This window comes from Ranitomeya imitator, chromosome 2 (assembly GCF_032444005.1).
Source record: "Ranitomeya imitator isolate aRanImi1 chromosome 2, aRanImi1.pri, whole genome shotgun sequence".
Classification (NCBI taxonomy): Eukaryota; Metazoa; Chordata; class Amphibia; order Anura; family Dendrobatidae; genus Ranitomeya; species Ranitomeya imitator.
Window position 1 is genome coordinate 330,869,359 of NC_091283.1, and position 24,033 is coordinate 330,893,391.

Sequence of the window (24,033 nt, forward strand, 5' to 3'; positions counted from 1 at the left end):
GCCTAATTCTAAAGGTATGTGCACACACTGCGGAAAACGCTGCGGATCCGCAGCAGTTTCCCATGAGTTTACAGTTCAATGTAGACCTATGGGAAACAAAAATCGCTGTACACATGCTGTGGAAAAACTGCACGGAAACGCAGCGGTTTACATTCCGCAGCATGTCACTTCTTTGTGCGGATTCTGCAGCGGTTTTACAACTGCTCAAATAGAAAATCGCAATTGTAAAACCGCAGTGAAATGCGCAGAAAAAAACGCGGTAAATCCGCCATAAATCCGCAGCGGTTTAGCACTGCGGATTTATCAAATCCGCAGCGGAAAAATCCGCAGAGGACCAGAATACGTGTGCACATACCGAAACCCTAACCCTAGCCCTAACCCTACCCCTAACCCTACCCCTAACCCTACCCCTACCCCTAACCCTAACCCTAACCCTAACCCTATTCTAACATTAGTGGAAAAAAAAAATTTCTTTATTTTTTTATTGTCCCTACCTATGGGGGTGACAAAGGGGGGGGGTCATTTATTATTTTTTTTATTTTGATCACTGAGATATAATCTATCTCAGTGATCAAAATGCACTTTGGAACGAATCTGCCGGCCGGCAGATTCGGCGGGCGCACTGCGCATGCGCCCGCCATTTTGGAAGATGGCGGCGCTCAGGGAGAAGACGGACGGGACCCCGGCAGGATCGGTAAGTATGATGGCGTGGGGGATCGGAGCACGGGGGTGGGGAATCGGAGCGCGGCAGGCGTGGAACGGAGCACGGGGGGCGTGGAACGGAGCACGGGGGGGCTGGAACGGAGCACGGGGGGGTGGAACGGAGCACGGGGGGGTGGATCGGAATGCAGGGGGGGTGATTGGAGCATGGGGGGGGGTGATTGGAGCACGGGGGGAGCGGACAAGAGCACGGGGGGAGCGGAGCACTGGATGGAGGGGAGCCGGAGCAGTGTACCGGACAGATCGGGGGGCTGGGGGGGCGATCGGTGGGGTGTGGTGGGGGCACATTAGTATTTCCAGCCATGGCCGATGATATTGCAGCATCGGCCATGGCTGGATTGTAATATTTCACCCGTTATAATAGGTGAAATATTACAAATCGCTCTGATTGGCAGTTTCACTTTCAACAGCCAATCAGAGCGATCGTAGCCACGAGGGGGTGAAGCCACCCCCCCTGGGCTAAACTACCACTCCCCCTGTCCCTGCAGATCGGGTGAAATGGGAGTTAACCCTTTCACCGGATCTGCAGGGACGCGATCTTTCCATGACGCCACATAGGCGTCATGGGTCGGATTGGCACCGACTTTCATGACGCCTACGTGGCGTCATGGGTCGGGAAGGGGTTAAGTTGATGGTGCAAATAGTTTTGCCCAGCCCATTTTGGGTTTTATTGGGAGAATTATGCAAAATTTGCCATTTTTTCTCATTTTTTGTGTTGTTACAATACACACAAAGGAAATAGAAGTGTATATCAGAGCAAGTATAATTGCAATTATTTTTTGGGGAGAAATACTTCACTTTCTGCTTCACAATTTTAATGATGCCAACAGTTTCAGCCATGACGTTATAATACTAGTGGATAAAACAAGACTGAGCACAAGACCTTCACAGCTATTTACATATCAAAGGAGACATCTCATGACACCTTCTCTCCAACTACCTGATGATCCTGAGGAACATTGGGATCTTCTTGTTTACAGTCCTGTGGAAGAAGAGGACGGGGACATCTCTCTGGTGTTGTCCTCTTACTGGATAGAACTGGGGGAAACACATACAGGGACTGAATTCATTCTTTACATACAGATAATTATAGGACATGTGTATTTAGTACTGTCTATTACCTGGTGATGTGAGAGGCTGGGGAACCTCCATCATGATGTCCTTGTACACATCTTTGTGTCCTTCTAAATACTCCCACTCCTCCATGGAGAAATAGACAGCGACATCCTGACATTTTATAGGAACCTGACACATACAATGATACCGTCATCCCCGATCCCTTCATAGCTTTACTGTATAATGTCCCAGCATTTCCAGCAATGTCACCTCTCTAGTAAGCAGCTCAATCATCTTGTAGGCAAGTTCTAGGATCTTCTGGTAGTCAATATCCTCACGTATGAAGGGGTGAGTTGGAGGCCCCTTGATTGGGTTTAGTGGTCTTCCCCATCCCTCAGACACAGGGTCCTGACAGCGCTCACTAGAGGTCTTCTGCACTACTGTGTAATCCTGGTTATGGAGAGACACATTAATAAATCTCACTACAGACATTTCCAGAGTCCTCACCTCTCCAGTTCTGTCCATCTGTTATTCCCATAGATAAGAATGATGTAATGTGACGTCATCAGAATCTCTCACCTCTCCAGTAAGCCGGAAGAGGATCTCTAGGGTGAGGTGTAATATCCTCTCCACCATCTTGTCTCTGTCCATATCCATCTTTGATGGGTAAATCAGGAAAATTCTCATATATAGAAGATCTTCACTGAGAGGATCTGATATTGTAGAGACCTGAATGAGAAGAAGATGAGCCGATGTAACATCATAAAAATCCTGTGTAATAATACAATTACTGGAGCTAATAAGGGAAACACATGAGGAGATTTATTATTTTACAGTATTTCGTTCTCTTCTTTACATCCACTAATAAATCCTATATATTTAGGCCACAGACAACAAGCAGTTTCTCCCTTGGAGTCGGCAGCTGAATACGTTCCTCATAGACTCATCTTCCATAACGCTAATTCTCGTCTCATTTACCGACACTGGAATCGGCATTAGCAATACTGCAGGAGATATTCATTACACATGACAGGAGAAATAACTACTTCATGATGAGGACGACATCTTCATCTTCTACTACGGCTCTAGAAACATATTTAGCCAGAGTCCATCGCTGACTCCATCACCACTGGTCGTCTATATGAAGGTTTCCCGTCTTCCCCGCACTGTAATCTTCTATCACGTTAGATCTCAGGTCTGATTCAAACACAGAAGTTTGAGGCTTTTATAAAAGCTTTTTTGTTTGCACAAACACTGCGGATAGAAATGGTTTGATCCCATGTACAGTGTTTTATGGGGTTTATTTCTGGTCTTAGGCTTCCCATGTTACAAGAAAAACACCAGAAAAAGCAGATATTAAAATGTTTCAAAAGAAACTTGGCTTCAACAATTCTGGCAAAAAAAACAACAAAAACATAAAAAGCAGAAGACACTGTTAGGGTTGGCGGATTTCACTAGATTTAATGAGGAAGCGCAATCACATCCTGGGGTCCACCATGCAGAGATGTAAAACTGCAGCTAATCTGAACAATGACGGCAAATGCAGTGACCGATTGCTTGCTCGCACTGAGTTAAAAGTCACTCAGTGAGCAGCACACTAAGTAGTGTCACTCACACACAGTAACGAAGCTGATGCTCTGCAATAGAGCACGTCACTCGCACACAGCAACGAAAGATATGACGCTAGACACGATCCCTGTTTGCTTCGCAGGGGATCGAAACCCACCAACGGAGCTGGTAGCAACAGTGGTCAGACAATCAGCAACAACACTCAAACAACTCCTATACAGATGTGCCAGAATTCTAGTGGCTATAAGTCAGCCCTGAATCCATAGGAACAAATTCCTCTCCAGAGGTGCCGCAATTCTCATGGCTAGTGTGACACCACAGGGTCCTGGTTGTTACAGTGGCATTGCTTTCCTCACGGGGAGAGTGATGCCACACTTGGAAGAGAGGGAAGATCTTCTCTATCAGGTAACACAAGCATACAACATGTTCACACTTTAGGCCAGAAGGGGGAGCTCTGATCCAGCTTATGGGTAGCTCCCCTATATATATTGTGGTCTGGAGGGAAAGTCAGCCAGTCTGAGAGTGAATTCCTGTCAGAGAGACTGAGGAAAAGAAAGCAGAGGGGCCGTGCAGCCATGAGAAACTGCTGCAGCTCCTGGAAAGAAGAGGACAGAGAGAACAGTGAGGACCTTGACAAAAGCCACAGGCAGCAAGGGACTACACCACTGCACTAGTAGGAAGGCTTTTTACTCCATCTGGTAAAGGGGACTCTGAACTTGCTTCCAAGCCAGCTGGACCCTGCCTGTCCTTGTGATCTGGTGCCCTGGACTGTGGATGTTTGAATATTTCAGTAAACCAGGTAAAGATACTGAAAACCTGTGTCCTCCATTCTTTAACCCCTTCATGACCCAGCCTATTTTGACCTTAAAGACCTTGCCGTTTTTTGCAATTCTGACCAGTGTCCCTTTATGAGGTAATAACTCAGGAACGCTTCAACGGATCCTAGCGATTCTGAGATTGTTTTTTCGTGACATATTGGGCTTCATGTTAGTGGTAAATTTAGGTCAATAAATTCTGCGTTTATTTGTGATAAAAACGGAAATTTGGCGAAAATTTTGAAAATTTCGCAATTTTCACATTTTGAATTTTTATTCTGTTAAACCAGAGAGATATGTGACACAAAATAGTTAATAAATAACATTTCCCACATGTTTACTTTACATCAGCACAATTTTGGAAACAAAATTTTTTTTTGTTAGGAAGTTATAAGGGTTAAAATTTGACCAGTGATTTGTCATTTTTACAACGAAATTTACAAAACCATTTTTTTTAGGGACCACCTCACATTTGAAGTCAGTTTGAGGGGTCTATATGGCTGAAAATACCCAAAAGTGACACCATTCTAAAAACTGCACCCCTCAAGGTACTCAAAACCACATTCAAGAAGTTTATTAACCCTTCAGGTGCTTCACAGCAGCAGAAGCAACATGGAAGGAAAAAATGAACATTTAACTTTTTAGTCACAAAAATTATCTTTTAGCAACAATTTTTTTATTTTCCCAATGGTAAAAGGATAAACTGAACCACGAAAGTTGTTGTCCAATTTGTCCTGAGTACGCTGATACCTCATATGTGGGGGTAAACCATTGTTTGGGCGCACGGCAGGGCTTGGAAGGGAAGGAGCGCCATTTGACTTTTTGAATCAAAAATTGGCTCCACTCTTTAGCGGACACCATGTCACGTTTGGAGAGCTCCCGTGTGCCTAAAAATTGGAGCTCCCCCACAAGTGACCCCATTTTGGAAACTAGACGCCCCAAGGAACTTATCTAGATGCCTAGTGAGCACTTTAAACCCTCAGGTGCTTCACAAATTGATCTGTAAAAATGAAAAAGTACTTTTTTTTCACAAAAAAATTATTTTCGCCTCAATTTTTTCATTTTCACATGGGCAGTAGGATAAAATGGATCATAAAATTTGTTGGGCAATTTCTCCCGAGTACGCCGATACCTCATATGTGGGGGTAAACCACTGTTTGGGCACACGGCAGGGCTCGGAAGGGAAGGCGCGCCATTTGACTTTTTGAATGGAAAATTAGCTCCAACTGTTAGCGGACACCATGTCGCGTTTGGAGAGCCCCTGTGTGCCTATGCATTGGAGCTCCCCCACAAATGACCCCATTTTGGAAACTAGACCCCCCAAGGAACTTATCTAGATGCATATTGAGCACTTTAAACCCCCAGGTGCTTCACAGAAGTTTATAACGCAGAGCCATGAAAATAAAAAATAATTTTTCTTTCCTCAAAAATGATTTTTTAGCCTGGAATTTCCTATTTTGCCAAGGATAATAGGAGAAATTGGACCCCAAATATTGTTGTTCAGTTTGTCCTGAGTACGCTGATACCCCATATGTGGGGGTAAACCACTGTTTGGGCGCACGGCAGGGCTCGGAAGGGATGGCACGCCATTTGGCTTTTTAAATGGAAAATTAGCTCCAATCATTAGCGGACACCATGTCATGTTTGGAGAGCCCTTGTGTGCCTAAACATTGGAGATTCCCCAGAAATGACCCCATTTTGGAAACTAGACCCCCAAAGGAACTAATCTAGATGTGTGGTGAGGACTTTGAACCCCCAGGTGCTTCACAGAAGTTTATAACGCAGAGCCATGAAAATAAAAAAAAAAAATTATTTTCTCAAAAATGATCTTTTAGCCTGCAATTTTTTATTTTACAAAGGGTAACAGGAGAAATTTGACCCCAAAAGTTGTTGTCCAGTTTCTCCTGAGTACGCTGATACCCCATATGTGGGGGTAAACCACTGTTTGGGCACATGCCGGGGCTCGGAAGTGAAGTAGTGACATTTTGAAATGCAGACTTTGATGGACTGCTCTGTGGGCGTCACGTTGCGTTTGCAGAGCCCCTGATGTGGCTTAACAGTAGAAACCCCCCACAAGTGACCCCATTTTGGAAACTAGACCCCGAAAGGAACTTATCTAGATGTGTGGTGAGCACTTTGAACCCCCAAGTGCTTCATAGAAGTTTATAATGCAGAGCCGTGAAAATAATAAATACGTTTTCTTTCCTCAAAAATAATTATTTAGCCCAGAATTTTTTATTTTCTCAAGGGTAACAGGAGAAATTGGATCCCAAAAGTTGTTGTCCAGTTTCTCCTGAGTACGCTGATACCCCATATGTGGGGGTAAACCACTGTTTGGGCACACGTCGGGGCTCAGAAGGGAAGTAGTGACTTTTGAAATGCTGACTTTGATGGAATGGTGTGTGGGCGTCACATTGTGTTTGCAGAGCCCCTGGTGTGCCTAAACAGTAGAAACCCCCCACAAGTGACCCCATTTTAGAAACTAGACCCCCCAAGGAACTTATCTAGATATGTGGTGAGCACTTTGAACCCCCAAGTGCTTCACAGACGTTTACAACGCAGAGCCGTGAAAATAAAAAATCATTTTTCTTTCCTCAAAAATGATGTTTTAGCAAGCATTTCTTTATTTTCACAAGGGTAACAGGAGAAATTGGACCCCAGTAATTGTTGCGCAGTTTGTCCTGAGTATGCTGGTACCCCATATGTGGGGGTAAACCACTGTTTGGGTGCACGTCGGGGCTCGGAAGTGAGGGAGCACCATTTGAATTTTTGAATACAAGATTGGCTGGAATCAATGGTGGCGCCATGTTGCGTTTGGAGACCCCCTGATGTGCCTAAACTGTGGAAACCCCTCAATTCTAACTCCAACACACCCCTAACCCTTATCCCAACTGTAGCCGTAACCCTAATCACAACCCTAACCCCAACACACCCGTAACCCCAACACACCCCTAACCCTAACCACAACCCTAATTCCAACCCAACCCTAGCCCTAAGGCTATGTGCCAACGTTGCGGATTCGTATGAGATTTTTCAGCATCATTTTTGATGCGGATTTACCGCGGATTTCCAGTGTTTTTTGTGCGGATTTCACCTGCGGATTCCTATTGAGGAACAGGTGTAAAACGCTGCGGAATCCGCACAAAGAATTGACATGCTGCGGAAAATACAACGCAGCGTTCCCGCGCGGTATTTTCCGCACCATGGGCACAGCGGATTTGGCTTTCCATATGTTTACATGGTACTGTAAACCTGATGGAACTCTGCTGCGGATCCGCAGCGGCCAATCCGCACCGTGTGCACATAGCCTAATTCTAAAGGTATGTGCACACGCTGCGGAAAACGCTGCGGATCCGCAGCAGTTTCCCATGAGTTTACAGTTCAATGTAAACCTATGGGAAACAAAAATCGCTGTACACATGCTGCAGAAAAACTGCACGGAAACGCAGCAGTTTACATTCCGCAGCATGTCACTTCTTTCTGCGGATTCCGCAGCGGTTTTACAACTGCTCAAATAGAAAATCGCAATTGTAAAACCGCAGTGAAATGCGCAGAAAAAACATGGTAAATCCGCCATAAATCCGCAGCGGTTTAGCACTGCAGATTTATCAAATCCGCAGCGGAAAAATCCGCAGAGGACCAGAATACGTGTGCACATACCGAAACCCTAACCCTAACCCTACCCCTAACCCTAACCCTACCCCTAACCCTAACCCTACCCCTAACCCTAGTTCTTACACCAACCTTAGTGAAAAAAAAAAATTTTTTATTTTTTTTATTGTCCCTACCTATGGGGGTGACAAAGGGGGGGGGGGGGGTCATTTACTTTTTTTTTTATTTTGATCACTGAGATATAACCTATCTCAGTGATCAAAATTCACTCTGGAACGAATCTGCCGGCCGGCAGATTCGGCCGGCAGATTCGGCAGGCGCACTGCACATGCGCCCGCCATTTTGGAAGATGGCGGCGCTCAGGAAAGAAGACGGACGGTCCCCGGGAGGCCAGGTAAGTATAAGGGGGGGGAGATCAGGGCACGGGGGGGGCGTCGGAGCACGGGGGGGTGGATCGGAACACGTGGGGTGGATTGGAGCACGGAGTGGGGGATCGCTGTGCGGGCGGGTGGATCGGAGCACGGGGGGGGGGAATCGCTGTGCGGGGGGGGATCGCTGTGCGGGGGGGGGATCGGAGTGCGGGGGGGTGTGATTGGAGCACGGGGGGAGCGGGCAGGAGGACGGGGGAGCGGAGCACAGGACCGAGGGGAGCAGACCACAGATCGGGGGGCTGGGGGGGCGATCGGAGGAGTGGGGTGGGTGCACATTAGTGTGTCCAGCCATGGCCGATGATATTGTAGCATCGGCCATGGCTGGATTGTAATATTTCACCATTTTTTTAGGTGAAATATTACAAATCGCTCTGATTGGCTGTTGAAAGTGAAACTGCCAATCAGAGCGATCGTAGCCACGAGGGGGTGAAGCCACCCCCTCTGGGCTAAACTACCACTCCCCCTGTCCCTGCAGATCGGGTGAAATGGGAGTTAACCCTTTCACCCGATCTGCAGGGACGCAATCTTTCCATGACGCATATGCTGCGTCATGGGTCGGAATGGCACCGACTTTCATGACGCAGCGTATGCGTCAAGGGTCGGGAAGGGGTTAATGCACCACTCACCTTCCTCCTCTACACACCAGGAGCCCTGGGGACTCAACCTGGGGGAAGTTATACCATCTTAGCTGCCATAACATAACCCCAGAGGACCCCTTTAAGCAGCGTTGGTACCCTCTGACCGAATACCACAGGTGACATCACAAACTTTATTCTCAAAACCCCTTTAAAGACTATCCCTTTTACTTTGGCGCCCAGGGCCACGGACCAGGTCGCAGCCACCGAGACATCACCTTTAAGTACCGGACCCGGTACCGAGTACCTCACGGCCCTGGCAGACGTTCCACTATCAGCCGACCCTGAGCACCAGCTGACACAGACCACACAGTTGCAAAGTACACTCAAACGAGATTAGGTTAATACTAGTGCACTGGTGTGCACCTCTAAGAACCTTTAACACGTGCAGCTCAAGTCCAGTCAGATAGGACCTTGCCCATGGACCAATCCGAAACTGCCACATCACCAGAGCAGCTGACGACCAACCACCAATTTGATGTCGCCACATCACGAGCATGCTCAGTAGGGAGATTTCTGGACTTAACCCCTTTGAGACTAAGCAAGTTTTCGCCTAAATGAGAACAGTAAAATTTCTTCGACATGACTTGCGTTTATTTGTGAAAACAAAACGGAAATTTGGCGAACATTTTGCAATTTTCAGACTTCTAATTTTTATGCCCTTAAATTAGAGAGTCAAATCACACAAAATAGTTAATAAATTACATTTCCCATATGTCTACTTTACATCAGCACAATTTTGGAAACATATTTTTTTTCCTTAGACTCTTGTAAGGGTTAAGAGTTGACCAGCGATTTCTCAATTTTAACAACAAAACTAGCAAAACCATTTTTTTAGGGACCACATCACATTTGAAGTAACTTTGAGGGGCCAATATGACAGAAAATGCCCAAAAGTGACACCATTCTAAAAACTGCACACCTCAAGGTGCTCAAAACCATATCCAAGAAGATTATTAACCCTTCAGGTGCTTCACAGAAATTTTTGGAATGTGGAAGGAAAATATAAACATTTACTTTTCTTTCACAAAAAATTTCCTTTAGACCTTTTTTTTTTTTTAACTTTCGCAAGGGTAGCAAGAGAAAATGGACCATATATTTTGTTGTGCGGAATTTCTTCTGAGCATGCCGATACCCCATTTCTGGCGGAAATCTACTTTTTGTGCACATGGCAGTGCTCGGAAGGGAAGGAGCGCCATTTGATTTTTTTTATGTAAAATATGCTGGAATAATTAGCGGTTGCCATTTCATGTTTGGAGAACCCCTGATGTGCCTAAACAGTGGAAACCCCCCTGCAGGTGACACCATTTTAGAAACTAGACCCCTCATGGAATTTATCTAGATGTGTGAGCACCTTGAACCCACCTGTGAACAGGTGCTTCACAGAAGTTTATAGCATAGAGCCGTGGAAATAAAAAAAAAAAAAAATCACATTTTTTCCCAAATAAATCTTTTTTAGCTCCATATTTTGCCTTTTCATAAGGTTAGCAGGAGAAATTGCTCTACACAGTTTGTTGTGCCATTTCTTCTGAGTACGCTGATACCCCATGTGTGGGGGAAAACCACTGTTTGGGTGCACAGCAGGGCTTGGAAGGGAAGGAGTGCCATTTGACATTTTGAATGCAAAATTTGATGGAATAATTATCGGACACCATGTCACGTTTGGAGAGCCCATGATGTGCCTGAACAGTGGAAACCCCCGACAAGTGACACCATTTTGGAAACTAGACCCCTTAGGGAACTTATCTAGATGTGTATTCAGCACCTAGAACCCACAGGGTTCACAGAAGTTTATAGTGTAGAGCCATGGAAATAAAAAACAAAAACACACTTTTCCCAAATAAATCTTTTTAGGTACAAATTTTGCATTTTTGCAAGGGCAAAAGGAGAAAATGGACCGCAAAGTTTGTTGTGCAATTTCTCCTGAATTCATCTATACCCCATATGTGATCAAAAGCTACTCTTGAAGCACAGTGCAAAGCTCAGAATGGAAGTAGCACCATACTACAGTGCCGATATACCCCCCATAAGGAAGGGACCGCATTTTGAAAATTATAACCCTTTGGGAATTTATCTACAGTTGTAGTGACGATTTTGACTCCATGGGTGTTTTCCAGAAACAATCAGCAGTGGGTGTTGCCGAGTGAAAATTGAAAACTGCCATTGTAGTGACCAGTACGTTGTAGTGACCAGTACATTATGCCCAATTCATGCTTCTGGAGACATGCACCTGTAAATTAGGTGGGCTGTCATCACTACAGAAATGCCAAACATTTGGGTGCTAAATGTTTTTAAGAAAAATATTTAGAATTGAGAGTCCTCAGTGGTTAATACCTTTTAATGGCTAACTGAAAAGATGGTAACAAATTGTAAGCTTTCGAGACTACACAGGTCTCTTCATCAGGCATAGACTAACCCCTTAGCGACCGCCGATACGCCTTTTAACGGCGGCCGCTAAGGGTACTTAAGCCACAGCGCCGTTAATTAACGGCGCTGTGGAAAAAGTACATAGCGCCCCCCAGAGGCCGATTTTCTCCGGGGTCTCGGCTGCCGGGGGTAGCCGAGACCCCAGAGAACATGATTCGGGTCGGTTTTCACCGACCCCGCTTTTGCGATCGCCGGTAATTAACCGTTTACCGGCGATCGCAAAAAAAAAAACGCGATTAGTATTGTGTTTCTCTCCCCTCTAATGTGATCGGACATTAGAGGGGAGAGAAATAGGGTCCCCCGAGCCCCCCACGGTACCTTATGTACCGGAGAAGGTGCCCCCCCGGTCCCCGACCCTCCTCCTTCCTGCCCGGGCTCCAAAATGGCGGGCGCATGTGCAGATGCGCCCGCCAAAGCCTAGCTTCCCCCGGTGTATTGGGGTCTGTTTTTACAGACCCCCTGGAGCGATCGCAGACCCCCTGGAGCGATCGCAATCCCAGGGGTCTTTACAGACCCCCGGGATTGCGATCGCTGCAAATAGTTTGTAAAAAAAAAAAAAATGCTTTGCATTTCTCTCCCCTCTGATGTGATCGCACATCAGAGGGGAGAGAAATAGAGCCCCCGAGCCCCCCACCATACCGCCTGCTCCTGTCCCCGGTCCTCAGTAGTGGTCCCCGGTCCTCAGTAGTGGTCCCCGGTCCCGAGCCCACTGCTCCTGGCCCCCCTTCTTCTCTGCTGGAAGAAAATGGCGGGCGCATGCGCAGTGCGCCTGCCATGATCTGCCAGCAGAGACCCAGCAACCTATGAGAATTTTCTCATTGGCTGCTGGGTTTTGATTACTGTAATATGTCCAATTACAGTGATCAAAACCCCTAATATTTGATAAACATGGCAGCACTTGGGCTGTACCTTTCTCTTCTCTCCTTGTAGTTGTTCTAGGAGAGAAGAGAGAGAGACTACAGTTCAAGTGCTGCCCTGTCAGTGACAAAAAACATAATATCTGCCTCCGCCAGCATCCCATTTACCCACCCCCGTTCTCCGTAATCCCTGCATCACCAGCAGAGGATTATAAAAAAAAACAAAAAAAGAAAAAAAAAAAACATTTTTTTTAGGGTTAGGGTTAGGGGTAGGGTTAGTGTTAGGGGAGGAATTAGATAAAATGGCTCGCAGAACTTTTAGCGCGGAGCAAGCTTACAGCCTGCTTTGCTCCGGCAGCTCCGGCAGCGAAACAGATTCTGCCCCTGAAGTTGAGCAGTTTTCAGACAGTGATGACGACTCTTCCTCCACGGGATCCCCCAGCCCGGTGGTAGCGGAGTCGGTCGTCACTGCTGAAGCTTCAGAGGCAGGACCAAGTACCGCAGTCCCCCCACCGCTGTGGTATAATGACACCTCATTTTCCCCTCAAATTCCCCCTTTTTCTGCAGTCCCTGGAATAAAAGTAGATGTCGCCAATTTTACCCCCATTGATTTTTTTGAAATTTTCATTAGCCCCGAAGTCCTGCAATTAATCGTCCACCAAACTAACCTATATGCCCGGCAATATATTTCCCAAAAACCCACTGCCTTTCATTCCCGTTCCTGGATCCCCACAAATGTCCCCGAAATTAAAAAATTCTTAGGCCTCACCCTGAATATGGGTATAGTAAAAAAAACCACTCTCCGCTCTTACTGGGCAACAAAAGCTGTCCACTGCACCCCTGTATTTGCAGCCATCATGTCCCGAGCCCGTTACGAAGCCCTGATGAGATTCCTCCACTTCAGTGACAATGCCCAAGCTCTCCCAAGAACTGACCCCAACTACGATCGGCTAAATAAATTAAGACCCCTAATTTCCCTCCTAAAAACTTCCTTTCTAAATTCCTATACCCCAGAGCAAAATATGGCAGTCGACGAGTCCTTGATGAGCTACAAGGGCCGTCTTTCATTCCGCCAATTTATTCCCTCCAAGAGAGCCAAATACGGCGTAAAATTATATAAAGCTTGCGAGAGCTCATCAGGGTACACGTCCACCTTCCTAATTTACGAAGGTAGGGACCGCCAAATAAACCCCCCAAACTGCCCCCAGACAATTGGTATCCCAGGCAAAATTGTCTGGGAGCTAATGACGCCCTTTCTCAATCAAGGGTACCACGTGTACACAGATAATTATTACACGAGTATCCCCCTATACAAATCCCTCCATGCTGCAAGTACAGGGGCCTGTGGGACAGTGAGGAAAAACAGAGTGGGGTTTCCGTCACAGTTGGTGTCCAGACGTTTGGAGAGGGGGGCGTCATTTTCACTTGCAAGCGACCAACTACTTGCAGTGAAGTGGAAAGACAGGAAGGACGTCTATATGCTTTCCACACTGCATACGGACACCACTGTGACGGTCAGAGAGAGGGGTGCCACCAGGGACAAAGAAAAACCTGTCTGCGTCACAGAATATAATAGACATATGGGTGGCGTAGACCTGTCAGACCAGGTTCTGCAACCATACCTGGTCAAGAGGAAGACCAGGGCGTGGTATAAAAAGGTGGGAATCTATCTAATTCAGACTGCCACCTACAACAGTTTTGTCCTATACAAAAAATCTCAAGGACCACTAACTTTCCTGCACTTTCAGGAAAAAGTAGTAGAGAGCCTCATATTTGAGTCCATGGCACCGGGGGAAGCCTTCGACTCTGAGGATTCCCGGAGACTGTCAGAACGCCATTTTCCTCACCCTGTCCCTGTCACTCCCACCCAAAGGTATCCTCAAAAAAGGTGCCGAGTTTGCAGAAAGCATGGCAGGCGGAGTGATTCCCGATTTTATTGCCCCACATGCCCATCCCAACCAGGCCTTTGTATCTCCCCCTGTTTTGAGACCTACCACACCACCTACAATTATTAGTTTGGTTTTTTTTTCAATCATTTTTATTTTCTGCTTAGTGGCCCCAGTAGTACAATTTGGAACAATTGATAAATATTTTAATTAGTAGATCCCATTTTACCCCATTTCACAATTAATTCCAGAATTTGATCAATCCCATACCAAACTACTATCCCAACAAATTCTCATCCACGTACCCACGTCTGTACGCTCTAGAGTGTGGACCCCACAAATGTTCTTGCAAAGTCAGGTCATCTGAAAATTCTACGACTCGATCAATCCCATACCAAACTACTATTCCAACAAATTCTCGTCCACGTACCTATGTCAATAAGCGTTAGAATGTGGACCCCAGAAATGATCTTGAAAAGTGAGATTATCTGAAAATGAATTCTAGGACTTTATTACTCAAACATTTTTGACCATTTATCTAACTTTGACTGTTTTTATAACTGTCTTGCTACACAAAACTTTGGCTTCCATTTATATTACTTATATTTATGTTGATGATACGGGCATGATCATTTTATTGTAGGATTTCTAAAAAATGAGGAAGTTCCGTACTTATACACTATGGGCTTTACTTTATGGTTCTTGCCGAACCTCTGGTACCAGACAATACTTTCTATAGAGAACTGGTTGTTTTGTGCATATAGCGGTTCTGACCTTGGCGGGTGGGAGCTTGCTATGGTGTACCACGTCTATTGGCACATTCGTCTCTCATATAGGGATTGATGGAGCTAAAAGGACGTTGTACGACCAGTCTCTGAAAGTGTCTGCCATTCTAGCCCTGATGGTGTTCTTTCATCTTTGGAACAAACTCCGCTTTGCCACATAGTTGGCTGCATTTTCCTACACATTTTGCCCTTCATTCCAGTACAGTTTATTCTTCCTGCTACAATATACGCAAATGCGGGACAACTGTTTTGTTAGCAAGACCAATTTTATAGTCAGCCATTGTGTTTTAGGAGCATGCCTCCCTCTGTGAGTAATAATTCCTGGAAGGATTTTCTTTTTTGCTCAATGTCTCTAGAAGCTTTGAATGGGTCCTGGATCTTCAATTTCAAATAAAGCCAAATTTGTCACATTGTGCCCCTTTCTGTCCAAGCCCTGCCATTTGTCCAAACAGAACTTTTTTACTACATATGGGATATTGCTGCACTCATAATAAAGTGGGTAACGAATTGTGGGGTCCACTTTTTGATGTTATTTCTGAAAAATCGAGACATTCAGGTCTAAAACAAGATTCTCGTGGAAAAAAATGAATTTTTTCAATATGACAACCTAATGTTATCAAACTCTGTGTCATACATGTGGGTTCAAATTGCTCAATATACCCCTGATTAAAATCTTTGAGGGGTGTAGTTTCCAAAACGGGGTCAGTTGTGGGGGGTTTCTGCTGTTAGGCACATCTACAAACCCAAAATGACGTCCGCTCTCACAATTAAGAGATTAAAAAGTCAAACGGCGCGCCTTCCCTTCCAAGCTCCGCAGTGCGCCCAAACAGAGGTTTACCCCCACATACAGGGTATCGACATACTCAGGACAAATTGCACAACAACTTTTGGGGTCTATTTTGTCTTGCTACCCTTGGGAAAATAAAAAATTGGGGGTGAAAAGATCATTTTTGTGAAAAAAAAATGATTTTTAATTTTTTCGGCTCTACGTTATAAACTTGTGTGAAGCACTTGGGGGTTCAAAGTGTTGACCACACACCTAGATAAGTTCCTTAGGGGGTCTAGTTTCCAAAATGGTGTCACTTGTGGGGGGTTTCCACTGTTTAGGCACATCAGGGGCTCTCCAAACGCGACATGGTGTCCGATCTCAATTCCAGAGAATTCTATGTTGAAAAAGTCAAATGGCGCTCCTTCCCTTCTGAGCTCTACTGTGCACCCAAACAGAGGTTTACACCCACATACGGGGTATCGGCATTCTCCGGACAAATTGCACAACAAATGATGTGGTTCATTTTCTTTTTTTACACATGTGAAAATAAAAAAAATTGATTCTGAAGTAAAATATTTGTGAAAAAAAGTAAAATGTTCATTTTTTCCTTCCACATTGCTTCAGTTCCTGTGCAGCAACTGAAGGGTTAGTAAACTTCTTGAATGTGGTTTTGCGCACCTTGAGGGGTGCAGTTTTTAGAATGGTGTCAATTTTGGGCATTTTCTGCTACATAGACCCCTCAAACTGACTTCAAATGTGAGGTGGTCCCTAAAAAAAATGGTTTTGTAAATTTTGCTGTAAAAATAAGAAATTGCTGGTCAAATTTTAACCCTTATAACTCCCTAATAATTTTTTTTTTTTTTTCCAAAATTGTGCTGATGTAAAGTAGACATATGGGAAATGTTATTTATTGACCATTTTGTGTGACATATCTCTCTGATGTAAGGGCATAAAAATTCAAAGTTTGAAAATTGCAAAATTTTCAAAATTTTCGCCATATTTCCGTTTTTTTAATAAATAAACGCAAGTAATATCGAAGAAATGTTACCACTAACATGAAGTGCAATATGTCACGAAAAAACAATCTCAGAATCAGCGGGATCCGTTGAAGCGTTCCAGAGTTATAACCTCATAAAGTGACAGTGGTCAGAATTGTAAAAATTGGCCTGGTCATTAAGTACCAAATTGGCTCTGTCACTAAGGGGCTAAAGCAAATTCTGAAGAATCACATATTTATACACAACACAGCACAGAACTGTCATTATGGGAGAGTGATAAGTGATAAACAGTTGTGTCCATAAATATTTTGTTGTCCTCTGATTGGGGTCTGGTTCGGTTATGATGACCCCACATGGTCTGAAGTTCAAATTCCTTAACTGATGTAAAAAGACATAAATCCATGTGACACATACATTACTGCACTAAGTGTGTCAAATGTTGTCATAAGTTTATACTCCCAGATTCTCCTGTCTCTCTGAGATTTGAAGCTACCTTTCAATACAAGTAATTTCAGGTCCATGGTGCTATGATCAGGCATATAAAAATGTTTGGCCACAGGTAGATCCATTCTTTTTTCTTTTATTGTACAGTACAGACCAAAAGTTGTTTGGACACACCTTCTCATTTAAAGATTTTTCTGTATTTTCATGACTGAAAATTGAACATTCACACTGAAGGCATCAAAGCTATGAATTAACACATGTGGAATTATATACTTAACAAAAAAGTGTGAAAACTGAAATTATGTCTTATGTTCTAGGCTCTTCAAAGTAGCCACCATTTGCTTTGATGACTGGTTTGCACATTCTTGGCATTTTCTTGATGAGCTTCAAGAGGTAGTCACCGGAAATGGTTTTCACTTCACAGATGTGCCCTGTCAGGTTTAATAAGAGGGATTTATTGCCTTATAAATGGGGTTGGGACCATCAGTTGTGTTGTGCAGAAGTCTGGTGGATAGACAGCTGATAGTCCTACTGAATAGACTGTTAGAATTTGGATAATGGCAAGAAAAAAGAAGCTAAGTAAAGAAAAACGAGGGGCCATCATTACTTTCTGAAATTAAGGTCAGTCAGTCCAAAAAATTGGGTAAACTTTGAAAGTGTCCCCAAGTGCAGTAGCAAAAACCATCAAGCGCTACAAAGAAACTGGCTCACATGAGGACCGCCCCAGGAAAGGAAGACCAAGAGTCACCTCTGCTTCTGAGGATAAGTTTATCCGAGTCACCAGCCATTGAAATCGCAGGTTAACAGCAGCTCTTATTGGAGACCAGGTCAATGCCACACAGAGTTCTAGCAGCAGACACATCTCTACAACAACTGTTAAGAGGAGACTTTGTGCAGCAGGCCTTCAAAAAAAAAAAAGCTGCTAGGAAACCACTGCTAAGGACAGGCAACAAGCAGAAGAGACTTGTTTGGGCTAAAGAACACAAGGAATGGACATTAGACCAGCGGAAATCTGTGCTTTGGTCTGATGAGTCCAAATTTGAGATCTTTGGTTCCAACCACCTTGTCTTTGTGCGACGCAGAAAAGGTGAATGGATGGACTCTACATGCCTGGTTCCCACCATGAAGCATGGAGGAAGAGGTGTGATGGTGTGGGCGTGCTTTGCTGGTGACACTTTTGGGGATTTATTCAAAATTGAAGGCATACTGAACCAGCATGGCTACCACAGCATCTTGCAGCGGCATGCTATTACATCCGGTTTGTGTTTAGTTGGACTATCATTTCTTTTTCAACAGGACAATAACCCCAAACACACCTCCAGGTTGTGTAAGGGCTATTTGACCAAGAAGGAGAGTGATGGGGTGCTACGCCAGATTACTTGGCCTCCACAGTCAGCAGACCTGAACCCAATCGAGATGGTTTGGGGTGAGCTGGACCGCAGAGTGAAGGCAAAAGGGCCAACAAGTGCTAAGCATCTCTGGGAACTCCTTCAAGATTGTTGGAAGACCATTCCCAGTGACTACCTCTTGAAGCTCATCAAGAAAACGCCAAGAGTGTGCAAACCAGTCATCAAAGCAAAAGGTGGCTACTTTGAAGAACCTAGAATATAAGACATAATTTCAGTTGTTTCACACTTTTTTGTTAAGTATATAATTCCACATGTGTTAATTCATAGTTTGGATGCCTTCAGTATGAATGTACAATTTTCATAGTCATGAAAATACAGAAAAATCTTTAAATGAGAAGGTGTGTCCAAACTTTTGGTCTGTACTGTATGGCGGTGAGAATTTATCCTTGTTCTCAGTTTCTGCCCTGTCTCCCCAACATACAGACCCCCGTTGGACATTTAGTATAAATAATTAAGTACACCACATTAGATGTGATGCAGCTGAAGGTACCTGGGATCTTTTCGTCCTGATGTGAATTGGGGATCTTTATCTTGTCCGTGGTCATTATAAATGGACAGGTTTTACATTTTTTCTGGTTGCAAGGAAAGGTTCCTGCAGCTGTTGGAGAGGACAGGGAGCTTCTGACAATGATGCTTCTTAGATTTGGGGGCTGCCTAAAACACGGTAGGGGGGGGGGCTGGAAAAATGGATTGTAAGCGGGCATCTTTTTGTAGTAAAGGTTGTAATTTCCGTGCAGCTCCCCTTAGCACCTCCAGATTTGGATTGTAGGTAACTACTAGAGGTACCCGGTTATTTTCCTCTTTAGCTTTGTAATGTAGCACGTGATTCCTTGATATTCTGGAGGCTCTTGTGATCTGGTTTTCAATTGTTCTTGGATGGTAGCCCTGATTCAAAAAGGTCTTTCTGAGGCGACCAAGGTGTTCATCAATATCCATGGGGTTGGAACATATACGACTGTATCTGATGGCTTGGCTGTAGACAATAGTTTTTTATGTGTTTTGGATGGAAACTGTCCCATTTAAGATATGTTGGACGGTCGATTGGCTTCTAATACAGGGATGTGCAGCGCCCCAGAGATCTGGTCGTTGCAGTATGACACTCTGCCACTAAGGGGAGTGATGGTACGTCTGATGGCACTGAAGGAATTCTACTGACCAGGTATCACCAGCACACATTACACTTCACACTCCGGCCACTAGGGGGAGAAAAAGGCTTTATTTATTGGGCCACTCCTCACACTGGTAAAACTAGGGGTTGGATAGGAAGTTAGTCAGAAGCTGACTGGGTTGGATTCAGGCAACATCCCGTGGCAGGGGGTGTTGCAGGGAGAAGACACAGGGGGATCCCTGTCAGGCGTGGGAACCTGGCAGGTGCCTAGCGAACAGAGCAGAACGTAACGGAACCGCGCCTGCACACCCCGCGGCGGTATCCCAAGAGAGAGACACGAAGGGAAGGATATTGTGGAACAGTGAGAAACGAGATCAAGCACAAAGGAGAACCAGTAGGAGTCGTGCCGTGAGACCGAGGCAACATCCTACTGAGGCGCGTAGCCGGTGGCCGGAACACCGCGGGAGTAACCGACTCTAGGCCTTACTTCGAACTCCGCAGGACAGTTAATTATAGGTTGGCTGTCTACCTTAAATTTCCTACGAAGACATAGGGGGCAACGCGTGGAGAGGGGCGTCTCTAGGGTCCCGGAAGAGCTCCGAGCCTTCCCGTCATACGGTTGCGTCCTAGCCATAACATACCTGGGGGACGAGAAACTAGTAACATCTGGAACAAGCGAGAGGGAATTAGAAAGAACGAACGAGAACAGCAGTTGTGAGGACTATTCCGAATGCTCAGCAGGGTAGCACTACAACACACAGGCGCTAGTGGTAGGCACTGATTTCCACCTGCAAAGGGAACTCTAGATGTGCCCATCGGACCGGCCGGTCTCAGATAGCCCTGTTAAGCGTGCTCTGGATTGAGGATCCTGAAGTCTTCAGTAAAGAGGTAAAGAGACTGCAACCTTGTGTCCTCGTTATTGACTGCACCTCACACCATCATCATCCACCTTACTGGGAAGCCCTGGAGACATATTTCACCTGTGGGAAGGTATACCATCCAGCTGCCATTCCATCATCCCAGCGGACCCCACAGCAGCGTCGGTCACCCTGACCGAACACCACAGGTGGCGTCACGAATCCCTGACAGACTGTACTACCTTTATTGGACGCACCTTAGCAGGGTCGCGGACTGGGTCTAGCCACCGTGACGGCCTCAGAACTGAACCAGAGAGGCCCGGTACCGAGAACTCGTGGCCCTGTATCTGGGGGCGCTCTAAGTTGGCATCACGAACAGGATTATACTTAAATCCTAAAGTATAAACAAATAATATATCTAATAATAATCACAAATGTCCCGAATCTTAAGCCCATCGGGATTAGAGGCATGGCACAGCCTGAAATGGCGAGGAATCGTTTTTAGAAGCGCTACGTCAGGAGCTAGCTGGGCCGCCTTAATGTCCCTCACGTGTTCCCTAGTTCTCACCCGCAGAGGGAACACGTGAGGGATATAAAGGCGGCCCAGCTAGCTCCTGACGTAGCGCTTCTAAAAACGATTCCTCGCCATTTCAGACTGTGCCATGCCTCTAATCCCGATGGGCTTAAGATTCGGGGTATTGATAGAGTCCATGGAGGGATTAGGGGTGGTGACCTTAAGCGGAGGCTGGCGCAGCTTGAGTGTCGTTGGATTATTACGCTAGACACCATAACACCACATGGATTAAACGAAAACATTAGCTTTTCATCATTTTTATAACCGTGGGTGTCTGCTCGGAGGTTACCTTTGCTATATAGGTGATTTTTCATTATTATGTCGATTATCTGCCCTTGGAGCCTGTGTTTTTATATTTATTTTAACTTTGTGTGTGTTTGTGTTTTTCATTTACTAGTGTACGTTCTATTGGATTAACCTTCAATTGTGCTACACCCCTATTGTGATGAGCATTTCTGTGAACAAAGAACTATCTGGGATCAGGACCCTTTACCTGCATCATCTTTAAAATCAGCTGCACATTGTGGACATTTAGATATATGTCATTATTTATATGTTTTCTATTAAATGGATTAATGTACTGTATTATACTTACATATGTGTTGCGGCGCTCTTATTTGTATAGATTATCATTATGTTCATTTGGTATGTCTAACAGCGCTGCTGCCCATATTGATATGTCCGCTTCCCTACTTCCGCCCTTGTTGCGTGTCTTCCTGGGCGATGTGCAGCATGGTTTAGATGTTGTCCTGGCAACCCCTCTCCCCTATATGCATTGCGGCGCGGTTACCTTCTGCCGCGGGTAGCGCATGCGCTCTGATGTCCCCTCCGCCTCTGATTCACAGCGGCGTCTATTCTACGCGGTGAGTGTATACGTTACTATGGGAACCTTGTCCCGACACTCACCGCTTCCTGACGCCAGCTGGGATGATTGGCTGTGGTGGGCCTCGTCCACATGCGCTCGTTAGACGCGGCTGGAGCTGGCCTTGTTCTATGCAGGTGATTGGGTCATGCTTTTCACATGGGGGTATTTAACCTCTGAACACTGCACATTTGCACACTGCCCCCTGAAGAAGCAGCGGTGAAACGCGCGTTGGGGTATCTGTGCGGTGGGTGTCTGGCTTTCCTAGTTAAGACATATGTATTTTTTATGTATGCGCACTATTGGCACTTTAACTCTGGGAATCATGGGGGTATGATTATCCTGCCACATGGCCTATATTATAATGGAGTGGCTCCTGTGATCCTTGGTGTCTTTTCCCAAATGATATGAGGGTTATTTTATGGTTACTCTTTTTTGGTAATTGTGCACACTTGTGCCTTCCAGCTTGCATACATGGTTGCTGGGATAGATTATTTACATTTTTGAGTACCTCTCCCCCCTCTTATTGTAGGATCGCTCACCCCCGCCAGTTTGCATTGTCGTTCATTAGACCAATCCAATTATTTATTTTTTCTTTGTATTGTATTGTGTGTGTTTTTTTCATGTCTAGTGTGTGTTTTGTATTATTATTAAATATATTTTGATAGTTATTTTTCTGGACATTTGTGATTATTATTAGATATATTATTTGTTTATACTTTAGGATTTAAAAACTCTTGGTTTCTTTATGTTTTTCATATAGCTTTATTGAGTTTTCCTTGTTAATATGGTCATTATATATGGTCAGTTCTGGTATGTTATTAGGATTGTACTTAAGCCTGAGAAGCAGGTCATGTGTGCCTTGGAACTGTGATTGAATTGTGCATGAACTGTGATTTATTGCAAGGACTGTGTATTGCCGATTGCCGCAAGATTCCCGCCAAAACCGCCGCCATTACAGCGCCACGAGGAGCGCAGGAGAAGAAGAAGGGCGTGAAAGTGGGTCTGAACAAGCTGAAGAGCGCGAACGACAATGGCCGCCCAGTCTAAATATTTCTGTACCTTGAGGACGTGTCCGTCAGCGGCCGAGATCCGCCTCCTGATCCTCAGTGGAGGGCGGAGACAAAGGAAGCTAAACCGCCCACGAAGGAGAGAGCGGGAAAAGGACAAGGAGGGAGAAGAAGTGAACCACGTGGGAGATGCCATGGCCAGCCGACCAGGATCGGAGCGTGGGGTCGGAGCAGAGGACTCCCCCAGCTACCCAGAGAGATACCGCGGCCAGGCGTCACCTGTTGGCCCCGACTTCCTGCAGGCCGGAGTGGACGAGCTCAGCGACCAACTCCGGCGGACGCAGCTGAGCACTGAGGCCAGGTGGAAGGAGACCGTCATCAGGGGCCTCACCAGACGTCTGTCGGCAGCTTCGTCTGGTCTGGAGCAAGAAAGAAGTTCCAACGCTCCGAAGCCAGAAAGCAAGGCCCTGCCGGAAAGCGAGATACTGCAAACAGAGATGACAACGCCACAGCGCAAGGCCCCGCAGTCAGCGTTCCAGATCCCAGCGGAGACGGAGCAGGCCGGCACCGGAGGGACCGCATCTGAAGCAGGTATGAAAAACGATCCTGCCCCAGTGACCAAAGACCTACTGGTAGGCCCCGTAACAGCGCCACCTGCTGCCATGACTAAGACTAACTCTGAACTGACAAATCCTAATACTGCTACCACAGTGGGCATTATTGCCGCTACTGAACCTACTACCAAAACTGACATTCGAACCTAGATTATACCTGAAAAACCGATTAGTGACATTGATACCACCTCAGATGAGAAAAGAGATATGCAAAGCCATAGGACCCCCATCTGGAGTGAGGGAGCTCCTTATGTGGCACCTGGTAGCCGCCAGTATCCAGCTGGGCTACCCCCTGAGTTACAGCACTAAACCTCGAAACCCCGACAAATGTACATAGTTATTTAACTGTTTCCTCTTTTGCTGCTCTAAACCCGTCCAGGGTTATTCCTTAAAGGGATCCCTTTGTTGACCCGGGATCCCTATTGTTTTACATTTCTCTTTCTATTTCCTTTTGCACAAGTTATCATTGTTTCAAAAGACTGGCGGATCATGAACAGTGAATGATTCCAAAACTGTTTTGTATATAGTTTGCACCTTCTTAAAGGTGCTCCCTACTGGTTTTACAAAAGAAAGAAGACTTTGCGAAGATAATGCT

General features: G+C 45.5%; 1 pseudogene; it reads right to left on the bottom strand.

Annotated features, from left to right (window-relative positions):
* LOC138663578 (zinc finger protein 271-like) overlaps window positions 1-24,033 on the bottom strand; it is an 80,982-nt pseudogene that overhangs the window by 47,435 nt on the left and 9,514 nt on the right.